Source organism: Phyllobates terribilis, unplaced genomic scaffold, assembly GCF_046119375.1.
Source record: "Phyllobates terribilis strain yellow unplaced genomic scaffold, ASM4611937v1 Scaffold_8__6_contigs__length_399053987, whole genome shotgun sequence".
Lineage (NCBI taxonomy): Eukaryota > Metazoa > Chordata > Amphibia > Anura > Dendrobatidae > Phyllobates > Phyllobates terribilis.
Genome location: NW_027362768.1, coordinates 380,735,745 through 380,751,042, shown reverse-complemented (window position 1 = coordinate 380,751,042; position 15,298 = coordinate 380,735,745). Strand labels below are relative to the sequence as shown.

General features: G+C 52.0%; 1 long non-coding RNA gene across 1 annotated transcript in view; it reads right to left on the bottom strand.

The window, feature by feature from the left end:
* The window catches only part of LOC141156601 (uncharacterized), a 90,901-nt gene extending 82,334 nt beyond the window's left edge, over positions 1-8,567 (bottom strand). The window contains exon 1 of the long non-coding RNA XR_012247691.1: positions 8,238-8,567. This is a non-coding gene — a long non-coding RNA (uncharacterized lncRNA). The remainder of the gene's footprint in view (positions 1-8,237) is intronic.
* Between the last annotated feature and the right edge of the window lie 6,731 nt (positions 8,568-15,298).

Here is a 15,298-nt window from a genome sequence, read left to right as displayed (position 1 = left end):
ATTGGTTCCACAACATGGCTACTGCAAAGGAGCCAGAGGGGTCTCGGCATCCGAGACAGGTGGAGGAGGTGGCCCATGTGAAGATGGAGGAGGCACCGTACCCACCTGGGGGCTTGGTAAGTGATCTCCAGGCCACACACAGCGGGATAGATCCAGTGCAGGTCCCACTCCCATCAGACAATAGTATTTCAGAGGATGATGGGGGTGATGCGGATGATAGCAGCAGTGGGGGTTGCCTCGTCATGCAGCAGATCCGTTAGCTAGAGTCCCCAGCAAATTATGCCCACGTGAAGTTTGGGGATGAGGTCTGCGGGGACGAGGCAACCAGGAGGGGGAACAAGAAACGGAAAAAAGAAGAAAACATCGTAGGAGAGGTTGGCGTTTGTCCCTGTCAGGCAAAAGGTATGTTTGCCCGAGTTTTTAAAAATGAGAGATGTTTTAAAAAAGGAAAAAAAAAACCCCACCCCCTATCTGTTTGTAAGTGAAGACATAGAACTCACTTTTGCTTTTCCCCAAACCAGGAATTTTTATGACCCGCCATAAAACCTCAGTCCAGTGCAAGCACTGGAACAAACCGGAAAACCCCTCCAAAAAATCCCATTGTTTAATTGTACAAACGTTTTATGCCAATTTTAATCACGCACAGGTCTGACAGAAACATCGGAACCACGTTTTTTGAATGCTCACCTTTTTCCCATTACAATAGTATAACTTGCATAACTGAGGAATGACCGGGAACTGAGATAATGGATTCTGAGCTTCTGAGCGTCATAGAGGTTTCATATTTAATATCTATCTTCATGAATATTGGTGACGGTCAAGATGATGTCTCCCTCTTGGATGTGGGACCCCCCCACACCAAGATATGGAATCTGAAGGATTTTTTAGGTCTTCTGCAGCCGGGTGGGCTCGCAAAGCCGAGCCCCCTTGTAAGGTAAATAAGGGGTGTTCCCCAGAGTTTTGGCTGCTTGCTAAAAACCAGATCGTCCATTTTTCAACCCATTCCAACCAGGGACGCCGACGCATGCACTACACGCTGCGTGAAGGAATCAAGTCTAATTTCTGGGGAGCCGTCCCCCCCACAGAATCTGAGACCATCACCTTGTGAAGCAGGTTTTGCTATTACTTATCCCTTTTATTTTAATAACTGTTTATGCATACATGTAAATTGTCTCCTTTATAATATCTTGTATATATTTTGTAAACACTGCCCACCTTTTGGGAGTAAATCATTAATTATTTACCAGCTTCGTCCTTCTTGTCCTATGTCGAGCAAACACGTTCCTCACCCGCTAATTCACGTTACCTACCAGGTACCCGATCCACCTGTTAAGCGATCGGTGGTGGCAGTATACCAGTATTTATGTGATATTGTGGTTTGAGGGTGGCTGGTCGGAGGTATATACACGTTCCTGGAAGGAACTGGTGGTATATATACGTCCTGTCACATCACGTGCCACAATAGTCGACATAAATTAGAGCAGCTGCACCCGTGCTTATCCTCTGTCAATACCGTGTTTGACCAGCAGGATAAGGGGGCGCCAGAGAGCTGCAAGGTCTGACCCAAGAGTGGGTGTTGTTTTCATGACAAATTGGTGGCAGCGGTGGGATCATAGGACATTAGTGATCTGGTTTGAGCAATCATTCCTCTCACTAAAAACTTGCACAAAAGTTTTGAAGATCGAACTCAGTGTTTATTAGATCTGAGACAATACTGTATGTGTAGCAGTTACCCCTACCCTTCTTCGCTTTTTCTTTTCTATTTTTATTTTGGTGATCATGGTCGTAGTTGGGGAGTCCTGGTACCGCCAGCAGAAAAAGGACACTCTTACTGGAATATGTATAACCAAAGGCATTGACCCCCACGGCAAAAGCAAAGAACAAATGATTTCTGAACTGTTACAAGATGCTGCAGAGCCCGTCCGACAGCAGAGCCCTGATGAGGGGGCGGCCAGCCAGGGCCCGGATGGTGTTGCTGCCGGGGTCCAACCGGTGATTGCCAGCCATACCCGCAACCAGGGTAGTGTGGACCCCCACCTGCAGATGGCCTTGGAGGAGCTCGCCACAGACAATCATGATGGACGACTGGAGCTGATCCTGAAATTCCAGGAGCGGGCTGAGCGACAAGCCCAAGCTGACCGAGAGGCTGCTGAGCGACAAGCCCAAGCTGACCGAGAGGCTGCTGAGCGACAAGCTGACCGACAACACCAGCTGGAGCTAGCCCGGATTCAGAAGGAGTCGCCCTCTACGCAGACCCGTGAGTCCAACAGTGCCAGCTGCTTTAAACCTCGTCCTGAGCACTTCCCTGTGATGGAAAAGGATGGGGACTTGGACACATTTCTGCGAGGCTTTGAAAAGGCCTGCAGGCAGTATCAGCTGCCCATCGACCAATGGGCAAGATATTTGACTCCAGGGCTCCGAGGAAAAGCTTTGGAGGTGTTTGCTTCCCTCCCTCGAGAGCAGGATGGAGACTATGAGGCCGTCAAGCAGGCCCTGATAAAAAAGCACCAGCTGACTCCGGAGGTTTACCGGAAAAAATTCAGAACCCTCCAACGTGGACCACATGACACCTACCGTGATGTGGTAGACGGGCTCAGAACCAACTTTGAGCAGTGGATCCAAGGACTGTCAGCGACCACCTTTGAGCAGCTAAAGGACCTGATGGTGAAAGACCAGTTCCTGCATCTGTGTCCGACTGAGGTACGGCAGTTCGTGATGGATCGGGAGCCACCTGATGCCAATAAAGCAGCGCAGATCGCAGACACCTACGAGGCCAACCGGAGACCAGAGGTGCGGAAGCCGGTCGTCGCCAGCTGGAAAGGGGGTAAGCCATCAACCACCATCCCTGCCCCTGCCAGCCGACCTTCCGGAGGCCTTTTTCCCGTTGCCAAGGCCCTGCCTGCATCCGATGCCCGCAGGTGTTATTCCTGCAACCAGACTGGTCATCTCAGCGCCACTTGCCCAGAGAAGCAGAGGAAGAACCCCCCATCCAAGGCCCCAGGGCCTAATGCTTCAGTTCTTTTGGTGGGTGGGCCGGTTGGGAGGGCCTGTGAAAACTTTCAGTCTGTCAGAGTGGGGGACACTCTCACTGTAGGCCTCAAGGACACTGGGGCCGAACGAACCCTCATCCGACCCGAACTGGTGTCCCCTGAAGCGCTTATTCCAGGAAAGACCCTGACTGTCACTGGGATTGGGGGCGTCCGATGCCCCTTGCCCATGGCCCGGGTTTTTATTGATTGGGGTGCGGGGAGTGGGGTGAAGGAAGTGAGAGTATCCAAAAACCTACCTGCAAATGTTTTGTTGGGAACTGATTTGGGGAGGATGTTTGCTTATTATGTCCCTGACACCCCTCCCCGATCTGATACGGTTGGTAAGGTTAATGCTAATAATGTGAATGTCAATGCTTTACATGATGATGGTGATGATGATGATGATGATGATGATGTTGTTGTATTGGAAGGTGCAGGAGAACTCAGCCATGTCACTCTGCGGGGTGATGCTGCTGAGGATCCCCTAGCAGGAGCAAATGTCAGTGCCAAGGGTAATGGGGAGAGGCACGAGGACCATGAAGCAGGTGGTGCTGTGCCAGTGACCAGTGTCACAACAGAAGGTGACCTGGCTGATGGTAGCTGCCGCATACGTAGCACTGTGCCTGAGGTAATGGAGGATGATGGAGTAGTAGTTCTCATGGCCTCTCAGGCTAATGAGACGGTGTTATTCCCCGGGGAGACGGCCTATATAGCCGCTGTTACCCGCAGTCAGAGTGCCCAGAATGCAAGTAACGCCCTGCCTTCTGGACCCTCCTCGGACAGAGGAATAACAGGATCAGGTATGGACCCAGAGCCGGTCCCAGAGGGTCCTAGTGAGGACGTGGCCTTAACCTCACTTCTGGCTTCCTCCAGCCAGGAGTTTCAGGCAGCTCTGCACTCGGATGCTAGCCTGGAGACGTTAAGGAGCCTCGCTGAGAAGCCCACCTCCGAGTCTGATAAGGAGAGGGTATTCTGGGACCAAGGGAGGTTGTACCGGGAGACAGTTCCCTGTACACCCCAACAGGAGTGGCTGAGGGAAAGACAGCTGGTCGTCCCCTACCAATTCAGGGACGAGTTGTTGCGGATCGCCCATGAAATTCCACTCGCTGGACACTTGGGGGTTAGCAAAACCAAGGCCCGGCTGTCTCATCACTTTTATTGGCCCAAAATGAGGACAGATGTGGTGAACTACTGTCGCTCCTGTACCACGTGTCAAAGAGTGGGAAAGTCAGGGCCGGCCCCCAAAGCCCCCCTGATCTCTTTGCCAGTGATAGAGGAGCCTTTCCAGAGGATTGCTGTGGACATTGTGGGACCACTGGCCATACCCAGCAGCTCTGGAAAACGTTTCATCCTTACCGTGGTAGACTATGCTACCCGGTATCCGGAGGCAGTAGCCCTGTCCTCAATTAGGGCGGATAAGGTGGCGGACGCCCTCTTGGCCATCTTTTCGCGAGTAGGATTTCCCAGGGAGATGCTTACCGACCAGGGGACTCAGTTCATGTCACGCTTAATGGAGGCCCTATGTAAGAAAATGCAGGTGCAGCATCTGGTATCGAGTGCGTATCACCCACAGACCAATGGTTTGTGTGAGCGATTCAACGGTACCCTCAAACAGATGTTAAAAATGCTGGTTGAGACCCAGGGTCGCGACTGGGAGCGTTACCTCCCACACCTGCTATTTGCTTACAGAGAGGTTCCACAGGCCTCGACGGGGTTCTCCCCCTTTGAGCTCCTGTATGGCAGGCGTGTCCGAGGACCCCTTGGGTTGATAAGGGAATTCTGGGAAGAAGAGCCGAGCTCCCCAGGAGTGTCCATCGTGGAGTATGTCATGCGCTTCCGTGACAAGATGCAGACCTTGACGCAGTTGGTGCATGACAACATGGCGCAAGCCCAGGCTGACCAGAAGCATTGGTACGACCAGAACGCCCGAGAACGGACCTACCAGGTGGGTCAGAAGGTGTGGGTGCTGGTCCCCGTACCAAAGGACAAGCTTCAGGCGGCCTGGGAAGGCCCGTACGTCATTCACCAACAGCTCAACCCGGTCACCTACGTGATCACACTTGACCACGAGCAGGGTAGGCGGAAGGCGTTTCACGTTAATATGATGAAGGCTCATCAAGAACGTGGAACCTGCGTCCTACCGGTCTGCAACCTGCCCGAGGATGGGGAGGATGACCCCCTCTTGGACATGCTCGCCCAAGCGAAGGCCAGCGGGTCCCTAGAGGATGTAGAGCTAAGCGACTTGCTATCCGCAGACCAGAGGTCTCAGATGCAAGCAGTGCTGAAACCCTTCCAAGCAGTGTTCACCAACCTGCCTGGCAGGACTGAAGTGGCGGTCCATGAAGTGGACACCGGGAATCATGCCCCACTCCGGCGGACAGCCTATCGAATCTCCGACGAGGTGCAGCATGTCATGCGCCAGGAGGTCGAGGAGATGCTGCAGTTGGGGGTGATTAAGCGGTCCAAGAGCGCGTGGGCCTCACCTGTAGTCCTGGTGCCTAAGAAGGACCGGACCACCCGGTTCTGTGTGGACTACAGGGGGCTCAACGCTATCACCGCCTCTGACGCACAACCAATGCCACGCATTGAGGAGCTGCTGGAGCGGTTAGCCAGCGCGAGCTATCTCTCCATTATGGATTTGAGTCGGGGATATTGGCAGATTCCCTTGAGCCCCGGGGCCCAGGAGAAGTCCGCCTTTATCACCCCCTTCGGATTGTATGAATCCACGGTCATGCCCTTCGGCATGAAAAATGCCCCTGCCACGTTCCAGCGAATGGTCAACCACCTGCTCCAGGGACTGGAGAGGTACGCAGTAGCGTACCTGGATGACATTGCCATCTTCAGTCCCACCTGGGAGGATCACCTCGAGCATCTGCAGCAGGTGCTCGGGCGCATTCACCAGGCGGGCTTGACCATCAAGCCGGGAAAGTGCCAGATGGGCATGAACGAGGTCCACTACCTGGGGCACCGGGTAGGTGGGGGTACTCTGAAGCCAGAGCCTGGGAAGGTGGACGCTATCGTGTCCTGGCCCACCCCCAGGACCAAGAAGCAGGTGCAGTCCTTCTTGGGCACCGCAGGGTACTATAGACGCTTTGTGCAGGACTATAGTAGCCTTGCGAAGCCCTTGACAGACCTCACCAGGAAGAGCCTACCCCATTCCGTCAAATGGACGGATGAATGCGAGGTGGCCTTTAGGGCTTTGAAGACTGCCCTGAGCAGCTCTCCTGTACTAAAGGCGGTCGACGGCACACGGCCACTCTTAGTACAGACCGACGCCAGTGAATTTGGCCTCGGTGCTGTACTCAGCCAGGTCGACTCGGGGAACCAAGAACACCCCGTGTTGTACCTAAGCCGGAAACTGCTGCCGAGGGAAGTGGCCTATTCCACCATAGAGAAGGAGTGCCTGGCCATTGTATGGGCCCTCAACTGCTTACAGCCTTACTTGTACGGGCGCCCCTTCACTGTCGTGACTGACCACAACCCCCTGAGTTGGCTGCACACCATGTCAGGTGCCAACGGAAGGTTGTTACGCTGGAGCCTCACCCTCCAGCAGTACGACTTTACTGTTCAACACCGCAAGGGCAGCGAGCATGGCAATGCCGATGGGTTGTCCCGGCGAGGGGAGCCTCCAGACATACGCTTGGAGGAGTACCAGAAGGTCCTACCTCCATAGCGCAGTCAAAAAGGGGGAGGTGTCAGGCAAAAGGTATTTTTGGCCGAGTTTTTAAAAATGAGAGATGTTTTAAAAAAGGAAAAAAAAAAACCCACCCCCTATCTGTTTGTAAGTGAAGACATAGAACTCACTTTTGCTTTTCCCCAAACCAGGAATTTTTATGACCCGCCATAAAACCTCAGTCCAGGGCAAGCGCTGGTACAAACCGGAAAATCCCTCCAAAAAATCCCATTGTTTAATTGTACAAACGTTTTATGCCAATTTTAATCACGCACAGGTCTGACAGAAACATCGGAACCACGTTTTTTGAATGCTCACCTTTTTCCCATTACAATAGTATAACTTGCATAACTGAGGAAGGACCGGGAACTGAGATAATGGATTCTGAGCGTCATAGAGGTTTCATATTTAATATCTATCTTCATGAATATTGGTGACGGTCAAGATGATGTCTCCCTCTTGGATGTGGGACCCCCCCACACCAAGATATGGAATCTGAAGGATTTTTTAGGTCTTCTGCAGCCGGGTGGGCTCGCAAAGCCGAGCCCCCTTGTAAGGTAAATAAGGGGTGTTCCCCAGAGTTTTGGCTGCTTGCTAAAAACCAGATCGTCCATTTTTCAACCCATTCCAACCAGGGACGCCGACGCATGCACTACACGCTGCGTGAAGGAATCAAGTCTAATTTCTGGGGAGCCGTCCCCCCCACAGAATCTGAGACCATCACCTTGTGAAGCAGGTTTTGCTATTACTTATCCCTTTTATTTTAATAACTGTTTATGCATACATGTAAATTGTCTCCTTTATAATATCTTGTATATATTTTGTAAACACTGCCCACCTTTTGGGAGTAAATCATTAATTATTTACCAGTTTCTTTCTTCTTGTCCTATGTCGAGCAAACACGTTCCTCACCCGCTAATTCACGTTACCTACCAGGTACCCGATCCACCTGTTAAGCGATCGGTGGTGGCAGTATACCAGTATTTATGTGATATTGTGGTTTGAGGGTGGCTGGTCGGAGGTATATATACGTTCCTGGAAGGAACTGGTGGTATATATACGTCCTGTCACATCACGTGCCACAATAGTCGACATAAATTAGAGCAGCTGCACCTGTGCTTATCCTCTGTCAATACCGTGTTTGACCAGCAGGATAAGGGGGCGCCAGAGAGCTGCAAGGTCTGACCCAAGAGTGGGTGTTGTTTTCATGACAGTCCCCCTTCCTGGGACCCCCAGTCCCGCTGTGTGGAGCCTGTTACCCACCCCGACCTGGGCCCTGCAGTGCGTCCGGTGCGAGGGAGCGGGGAGAATTCAAGGCATAGGGCGCAGGTCGCCGTCTCTGCTGGCAGTAGCGGAGGGGGTGAGAGTGGGCATGCGGCTGCAGAGCCGGACAATGTGCGTGGTCTGGAGCGTGGCCCTGCGGTGGGCGGTGATAAGATCTGTGGAGGTGTCCAGGCCCGGTCCTCAGTGAGAGAGGGGGACGGCCTGGCGCCTGCTGCACCCGCTGATGCTCGGGGGGTGGAGACTGTGGGTACCTTGCCGGCTGTGTTGGCGGTGCGCTGTCAGCCGGGGTCGCATCATCGGCGGCGTGTGCTGTGGTGTCGGGGTCCCCCACATGCAGATCCGATGCTGGGTCAAAGTCCGGGACCCCAGCACCGGTTATCATCTCGGGTGCAGCTGTAATGGCTGCGGTAATGCCGGCCCGGACCGCACCCTCGCCGGAGGGGGTTGCGCCACCGGGGTCCTCTGCGTGTGTGTCCCCTCCTGTATCTGCGGGGGACCCGGTGGTGAAGTGCACACAGGAGCGTGGAGATGGTCTGCAGGAGAGGCTGGAGCAACGGTCTGCAGCAGCGGCTGCCAGCACATGCTCTGCTGAAAAGCAGGATGTGGTAGTTAAACCCTGCAGCATCACCCTTAAAGGGGCAGCTGCATTGCAAATAACAACCCCCCCCCCCCCCCCCCGCAGCAGAAAGCAGTGCAAAAAATACAAATGAAAAAGTAAATAAGAATAGAAGTGGTGCGAGTGGTGTGAATAGTGTCTGTGACAATGGTGTAGGGTCAGGTATTGGAGGAGCGGTTTCTGCTGTGGGAATGGGGGGGGTGTGAATGGTGCCAGCGCGGGGAATTCTACTAGTGAAAATGGCGAAGCTGAGGTAAGCGAGGTGGAGATGGTTGACTGTGAGGTTGAGGGTTCAGGGAATTTAGGGGCTGGTCCATCGCCCCCCTCGCCTCCAGGCACCATTAGTTATGCGGCTGCTGCCGGTGGGGATCTACAGGGGTCTTCCTCATCTCCGGACCCAGGGAATGATGCTTTTCGCCGCCGTTTCCTGGAGGCCCTTTAAAAAGGGGAGCGGACGATCAATGTAGAGGGAAGAGAGGTGGAGTTGTCCTACTGGCTAGATAAGTTTGGTCTAGCCGCCTTCCAAGAGAAAGGGGGGGGGGGGACCGTGTGGTTCCTCACGACAGCCGGGCAGGGGGTCTCCAGGAGAAATGTGGTTTGTCTGGAGGGGCAATGAGGCGTGTCCATCCAGGACAAATGTGGCGAAGCTCCTCATGAAGATGGACTTCAGGGCTGATGACATCTTTGCTCTGATACATCCTTTTGGGACCTCCACCTTTGATAGCAGCCTTGTTCGGCCCGAGGGCTTGGAGCTCTTTTGGTCGAATTATGAGCTGGTAAAAGAGGAGTCCGGCTGGTGAGGGTTTGCCGTGGAGGCAATTTCTCGCCAAAGTGGGCCGAAGAAAGTGACCGTTTTAACGTGTAATCAGTCTCTTTCTGGCATCGACATAAGGACCTGGTTGAGCCGGTACAGCAAAGTTGTGGAGGTCCCTAAGAAGAACCGGGATGATTTTGGCATCTGGTCAGGGGGCTGATCCTTCATGGTAAAGTTGAAGCGTTCAGGGGGCACTGTCACCCACATCCCTTCCTCGGCTTTCCTGGTAAGGGATCTGATTCTGGTCTTCTACCAGGGGCAGCCCAAGGTCTGCCACAGGTGCGGTGATCCTCGCCCTTCAGCGCGGGCTGCAAGGTGGAGAAATGTGCCTTGTGTGGTGGGTCACCTTGCCGCATCCTGTGGTGTCATTCGATGTCACCTGTGTGGTGATCTAGGTCACCTGTTCAGCTGCTGCCCTCATTCCTTCTCTAATGCCATGGCCGGCCAGGCAGAGGGGAGCCGTGAGGAGGTTCCTGGCAGTGCAACTTCTGCTGAGGTTGGAGGTGGCAGCGGGGGAGGAGCTGAGGGGCTGGTGAGGAATGGAAGGGCTAGAGGCCCCTCTAACCATCGGAGGCAGGCGAGGCGCCAGGGGGGCAGGGGGCAGGAGGAGCCTCGGAAAACTGGGATGATGGCTGCCCCCTCCTCGGAGGCGACGGCCCAGGTCACTGAGGCCCCGGGGGAGGAAGCGATGAATGAGTAGATCAGTCGGATGGAGAAAGAGGAGGTAGCTGATCTCTCAGATGCCTCCCAATATGAAAGTTTTGATGAGGACAGAGGGGAACAGCCGAAAGAAATGGGTGACAAGGGTACCAAGAGTGCCAAAAATTTGCAGCCTTTGATTTTCTCACCCGATTTGAGGCTGAAATTTTGTTTTTGCAGGAGACCAGACTTACGGATATGGGGGCCATACACAAGGCGGAGAGCAAGTGGAGGTGCGGGTCCTCGTACTGGTCTCTTGCGGCCGAAAGTGTAGCAGGGTGGCAGTCTTTTTTAAGACTGCATCGGTTGAATGCCGGAGAGTTATCGAGGTAGAAATGGGGAGGTGCCTGGTCTTAGACGTCTTCATGAGGGGACAGGAGCTTCGGCTCATTAACATCTGTGGTCCACAGTCAAAGTGGGACGGTTAATGTCTCTTCCTGAAGATTAAGCCCTATCTTTTTACGAGCCGGCAGGTGGTCTTTGGAGGTGACTTTAATACTGTCACAAGGCTTCATGATAGGGGAGGCGCCATTGACCGGCTGGCTTATGATAGTAATACTCTTAATAGCATAGCTAGTGACGCTCGCCTGGTGGATGTCCACATCCGGCACACCCCAGGTCACTGTGGTTTCACCTTTCATAGAGGTAGCTGCAGGTCTAGGATAGACAGGTTTTTTTTGAAGGAGGAAGCCATCTCTTCAGCATTGTCCGTTGTTGAGGTGGAGTTCTCCGATCACTGTCTGATTTCTTTTTCTCTGAATGTTGCAGAAACCCCTCGGGTGGGAAAAGGACTATGGAAGCTGAATTCGTCCCTCTTAGAGAAAGCGGAGGTAAGACAATCCTTTGAGGACTTTCTTCAGAGCCAGGTACCACTTTTGGATCTCTGTAGCAATAAGTCAGAGTGGTGGGAGATGTTCAAGGAACGGGTTGCGAGTTTCTTCCGCCAGCTCTCGAGCCTCAGGAGCCTGAGCAGGTACCGAATGTATGAGGAACTGAGGTGGAAACTCGAACATCTCGTCTCGACTGGAGATGACCGTGAGGAGATCTCCAGAGTGAAGTCTTTACTCAAGAGATGTCAGTACGATAGGCACACATCTTTGGTTTTTGAGAGGAATTTCGGGAGGTACCGCTCGCCCGACCCCTACAGAAACTGTAAGATGTCAGTGAGTTGTAAGGTGGCAACAGGTTTGGTCGACGGTACGGGTTCCCTGAACAGATCCAAATCAGGGATCCTGGATGTGATCAGATCTTTCTACTCACACCTCTTGGGTGTTATGTTCTGCTACCAGAGCTAAGGAAAGAGAGGAGATCTGTCCCTACGATAGAACTCAGCTTAAACCCTACGATGTAACAGGGGACCTGATCCTGCGATCAGACCTGCTAAAGTCCTAAGCTAGTCTGTACGGAGACCTATAGATGTGGGGAAGGAATCCCTACAAGTTCTAAGGACTGGGAGGAATATGGGACACCTCCTAACAGAAATAGTAGCAGACAGACGAACAAACAAAATATATAGAACATAGAGGTCAGTAGACCAAGCAAGCTAACAGAGCAAGACACAGAGCACAGGCTAGCTAGAAAGTAGATATACAATGAAGTCCAGCAAAGCCAGAAGGGCGGAGCAGGATTAAATAGGCCAACAAGGTCATGTGACCAGCAAAGGAAAAAAAACCTAAGAGCAAGGTTCTAACATTGGGGAAGAAGGACCTGGATCGGTACGCGATGTCGGCTTTCCTGGCCGACGCCATCCCTGAGCCAGGGGATGACCCCTTGCTTCACATTTTGACAGAGGCAATCAGGGAAGAGGAAGTGTGACTGGCCATTGATGGGCTTCGGCCTAAGAAAGCGCCAGGTCCGGATGGCTTAACATCCGAGTTTTATAAGACCTTTAGGGACTCCTTGGTCCCCCTCTTGACTGAGGTGTTTAACGAGTGTCTCTCCTCAGGCGCTTTTTCCCGGTCAATGAGGCAGTCGGCCCTGATTATCCTGTCAAAGGGTAAGGACTCGACCCGTATTGATGGACCAGGCGGCCCCAGAAGCCACTCTGAAGATGGTAGCGTATGCCGATGACTTCTCCCTTTTCGTGTCCTCGGGTGAGGATGCGGAGTGGGTCATCTCTGAGGTTGGTCGCTACACGGAGGCTTCTGGGTCCAGGATTAATCATGAAAAGTGTGAGAGTCTCTGGCTGGGAGGGGGAGACCCTGGCTTTGGTCTCCCGGACTCTCTTCCAGAGCCCCAGGCATCGGCAAAAATTCTAGGCATCGAATTTGGCCCGGGGGACTACCTCCAGCAAAATTGGGAGGGCAGACTTAAGATCGCCGCCCAGAGGATGGACCAATGGAAAGGTTGGTCTTTGACCCTGGTTAAGGGTTTTTTGCATGTTGCCAGAGCCTCTCTGGACATAGGTCTACAGCCTGTTTTTCCAGATATTATGGGGAAATAGGTTGAACCTAGTCAGGCGAGAGATCACGTATCGCACAAGGAGACTAGGAGGGTTGGGTATGGCCAACCCAGTGATGTTTCTAGTAAACACTTTCGTCAAGTATAACATCGCCAACCTCTGGTCAGAGAGTGCTCTTCCGTGGGTATTCTCCTGCAGGGGATGGCTTCAGCCCTTCTTCCAGAAATGGGAGACAGGAGGGCAAGTGAAGGACCTACGCACACCGCATGGATATCTCCCGGCTTATGCTACCCCGGTTCTGACGGTAATCCGCCGGTGGGGTCTGGGAATATGGGAGATCAGGACCATGTCGAGGAAATTCCTTGACCCATTTCCAGAAGCGTGTGGTGCTCAAAGATTGCCAAGTCTGGATCTGGAGGGCGGGCTGAGGTTATTGAATTCTACACTGGTCCCCTTGAAGTTTTGGGACTTGGCTTGGCGCTGCTTCCATGGGAAACTGTATGTAAGGGACAACCTGAAGTGTAGGAACTCCGAAGATCAGGGTTGTCTCCGTGAGGAGTGTTGCGACATGCTGGAAAGCATGGAGCACTTCCTCCTTCAGTGTCCTTTTAATACAGGGGTCTACAACGGGGTAGGTGCTTCCATAGGCTGGCCTTGGTTGGCATACCTTTCCTATATGGAGTGGGCGTATGGGGCATTCAGATCCCTGGGTGGCCGAGATCGCGGCACTTTAATTCTAGTAAGTTTAGTTGTCAGGTTTTACACGTGGAACGCACGGTGCTTAGTCTCAACTCAGCAGAAAATCCTCCCCCGGGACGAGGTTGTTAGGAACTTTCTGGGTGGCCTGGTGAAGGTGCGCTCTCTGGAGTATGACAGGCTGGGTGCAGCGAGGGCCTCTCTTCTCTGGAGAGGGTTCTCATTTAATGTACCCCAGGGCCTAGATAAGCAGGTAAATGGTAGGGACAGGTAGATAGGGACAGGACAGGACAGCCGAGGGAGAGGTAGGTTAACACGCGGTGAGTTAGGTAGGGCAGAAGGGTCAGGCAGGGAGAGACAGGGAAAGGTAGGTAGATAAATAGGGGCAGATGTCTAGACAGGTAGGGACGGCTGGTAGAGTAAGGATTGTTAGGATAGACGCCGGTCATCTCCGGTCTCCTGGTGGTGGGCTGGGGGCTTTTCACTATCAGATTTTTGTTTTGCAGAAGTGAAATACTGATATATGGCTTACCGGCACCAATCCTGGCTCTGGGTCAGTGGTGTAATGCAGAGAGTTATGTAGCATTGCATTGTAAGGTGATGATCCTGTGGCTTACAGGGTTAATGCACCTGTCTTGTAGGCAGGAGGTCATGAGCTCCTCGGTGAGCATATTTTTGGATTGTGTGGGGTTTTTAGTGGTGGTGGTGGTGGGGGGGTTAGTGGTAGGTTTGTTATAATTGTATTTGCCGTGTAACAAAAAAAACAAAAAAAAAAGGAAAAAAACAAAACAAAAAAATTTGTGTGGTTTATATAGAGGTGTTTTAAGCCAGGTGGCTTTTATGTTTCTTTTTGGGTGATGGACCGGAGTTTTCTTTGTCAGGTTTGGTATGATGTGTGTATGTGCGCGTGTATTAATAAAATGTTTCTTCTCTCCTTGGGTGAGATAACCTGGGGAGGAGGAGATCTGGAATGAACAAAAAGTGACAAGACAAGAGTAAAGGACAGAAAACAGCGTAAGAGAGAAAGATGGAAGGAGAAAGCTTCTCTGAGAAAGAAGAAGAAGATAGAGTTTGTTTGCTTTTTGGGGGTGGGGGTAATGCTGGACGCGGACGGTCGCTTTTGCTGGGGTTTGGATTTTGCTATTTATTGATTGTAAGTTTTGTATTTTTATAATAAAAGAGTTCACTACATATAGATTTATACAGCCACCACTAGGGGGAGCTCACTACATACAGATTTATACAGTCACCACTAGAGGGAGCTCACTACATATAGATTTATACAGTCACCACTAGGGGGAGCTCACTACATACAGATTTATACAGTCACCACTAGGGGGAGCTCACTACATACAGATTTATACAGTCACCTCTAGGAAAGCTCATTACATACATACAGATTTATACAGCCACCACTAGAGGGAGCTCACTACATACAGATTTATACAGCCACCACTAGAGGGAGCTCACTACATGCAGATTTATACAGCCACCACTAGAGGGAGCTGACTACATACAGATTTATACAGTCACCACTAGGGGGAGCTCACTACATACAGATTTATACAGCCACCACTAGGAGGAGCTCACTACATATAGATTTATACAGCCACCACTAGGGGGAGCTCACTACATATAGATTTATACAGCCACCACTAGGGGGAGCTCACTACATACAGATTTATACAGTCACCACTAGAGGGAGCTCACTACATACAGATTTATACAGTCACCACTAGGGGGAGCTCACTACATACAGCTTTATACTGTCACCACTAGAGGGAGCTCACTACATACAGCTTTATACAGTCACCACTAGAGGGAGCTCACTACATACAGATTTATACAGTCACCACTAGGGGGAACTCACTACATACAGATTTATACAGTCACCACTAGGGGGAGCTCACTACATACAGATTTATACAGCCACCACTAGGGGGAGCTCACTACATACAAATTTATACAGCCACCACTAGGGGGAGCTCACTACATACAGATTTATACAGCCACCACTAGAGGAAGCTCACTACATACAGATTTATACAGCCACCACTAGAGGGAGCTCACTACATACAGATTTATA